This window comes from Sardina pilchardus, chromosome 1, assembly GCF_963854185.1.
Source record: "Sardina pilchardus chromosome 1, fSarPil1.1, whole genome shotgun sequence".
Classification (NCBI taxonomy): domain Eukaryota; kingdom Metazoa; phylum Chordata; class Actinopteri; order Clupeiformes; family Clupeidae; genus Sardina; species Sardina pilchardus.
In genome coordinates, this window is record NC_084994.1 from 25,323,576 (window position 1) to 25,325,879 (window position 2,304).

At 40.3% G+C, this 2,304-nt stretch overlaps 1 protein-coding gene across 1 annotated transcript in view; it reads left to right on the forward strand.

Annotated features, from left to right (window-relative positions):
• Positions 1 to 334: 334 nt before the first annotated feature.
• The window catches only part of LOC134086049 (NACHT, LRR and PYD domains-containing protein 12-like), a 43,106-nt gene continuing 41,136 nt past the window's right edge, over positions 335 to 2,304 (forward strand). The window contains exon 1 of the mRNA XM_062539997.1: positions 335 to 379. The gene's annotated coding sequence lies outside the window, so the exon portion shown is untranslated. The remainder of the gene's footprint in view (positions 380 to 2,304) is intronic.

The following is a 2,304-nucleotide window of genomic DNA, read 5'->3' on the forward strand; positions in this document are numbered from 1 at the left end:
AAAACAGTCACAATGCATAATAGTGCCTGCCTGGCCCTGGCATAAGCATATACCATTCTCTCCCGTTCTGTCCTCTTGTGCAGGAAATATAATTCTCCCTTTACTCCATACAGAAGTGTGTGTGTGTGTGTGTGTGTGTGAGAGAGAGAGAGAGAGAGAGAGAGAGAGAGAGAGAGAGTGTGTGTGCTTATGCATGCGTGCGTGTGTGTGTGAGTGAAAGAGTGAATGAGTGAGTGCGCGAGTGAGCAGTAGACTGGCATTTTTGAGGGTGCTATTGGTCATGTGATAAACGCGGAAGAGGTGAAAACGAAAGTGAATATGAGCGATCGAGAGTAAAAACAGGTTGCGTATTAGACCGTTTCCATCGGTTTTTATGAAGGTAAGTAAGTGTAATAAATTAAATGTATGGTTGTTGTCGATGTTAGAGGTGGTCAATTATCTTGTTTCCGTGAACTGAAGATTTACATTTCGTGTAGAGGCTAGTCGACGAATTTCCACAGGTTTGATACATTTGCGAAATGACGCACGCCCTATAGGCCTGTTTACAATAGCCAATCTTTTTTCCTGCCTCGGATTTCCTTTGCATTGGCTTAGGCTAGTAAAAAAGTGCTATGAACAGATAAAGCATGTTGTCTAAATCTAGACTGTCACCAAGGAACAGCAGCTGCAGCTATATTACGGACTACAACAAAGTTAGGAGGCTGTATGCCCCTAGGCTCCCCCTTCAGATATCCATTTTAAAGCAAAGGCCTAGCATAGGGAGGGAAAGTGAAAACCAGCGCCCCAAGTGGTTGCGTTCCTATCGAAGAGCAGCTCCAATGTTAAGTCCCATAGACCGACTTTTCAAAAAAATACTACGCAGCTATACCAGCGATCTTATCCACCAAAAATATTTTTCAGTCGGCATACTGTAATAATCTACTAACTGTGAAAATATCAGACTCTATTTCGCCTTATTTAAAAAAAACGTAATTGCTCGTTTCATTTCATAAATGGACTACAACTTCAAGTGACGTGACACCCTTCGACGACGTTACTCACCTAGCATGGTTTGTTTATTAGCCTGTTAGCTAGTTGGTTAGTTAGTAGACAATCACACTTACTGCCAGCTCTTGTGTGAGTAGGAGCACAACACAAGTTATCCCAACATAAAGGTAATTACCACGCGGTTTACATCGCTCTCTGTTATTACAAAAATATGATAAGCAAGTTAAGCAAATTGCCGTTTTGATCAGTTGGAGATGGAGCGCCCAAACTGGTGACTTCAAATGCTACTGTAGCTAGCTACTGTAGTTCGTTATCACCATGTTACAAACAAACTCAAAACAATTAAACTGATCCTAAAAAATAAAGTATGACCACTAGAAGCAATAGAGCTGACCTACATGGATAGCATATTGGCTAACTTCCGATCGTGGGCCGAGATATATTTTTTCTAAAAGAAAATCCCATCCTCTCCCGCTAGCCTCTAGGAACGCAACCACCAGGTGGCGATGAGATTACTTTCCCTCCCTATACAGTAGGCTACTGTAGGCCTATGCATACGTAATGGCTCGGACGGAGACCAACACAATTCCAGCCAATAAACAAGGGACAGTAGTGTTTCACTAAAACCACCACAACATTACTGCTAAGTGTCCAAAAAATGTGCAAAAGGCAATAAAAATAATATGTACCATTTGTGTCAGAATCAAATGTGTTAATAAGATATAAATAAGTCAAAACATATAAATGATAACTCCTGAAGAGAAATAAAACACGTGTAATTAAAAATGGTGAAAAATGGTGCACTGGCACTTTAAGAGCATTCAGTCTTTATGTGCTTATGATGCCCTTTTGGCAGAGCTATTCACAAGCCTTGTTTGTTGGAGCTACATTGATGCCACGATATTAACAATAATATGCACAATATTAAGTTGTTATGAGCAGCCTTTATTGCTTTGGGAATGGAAGTGTGTAATGACATGTTGCTTCGTGGACATTTCAGTTTATGAGTAAAGTGAATTATGAGCCTGGTAGCTCTCTGAATAGAGTGCATTTCAGTCAATCGGCATATCATGTGCTTCATGTAAATGCTTGGAAAACAGTAGGTCAGTAGTGAGAATCACATAAACTCACAAATCGCAACATCCTCTTGCCTCGTCTTTGTCGATGTCCTTTTAAACGTTTATTATATGAAAAAGGCAGAAATCTGTCAGTTTCTCTGTCTCTCTCTCCCTAGTCTTTATATTCTTGTTCCAGTCACATTGATTGCAGCCTACGGTATGTTAAAGAGCTGTCTAACCAATCTGAGTTTAGAATAAT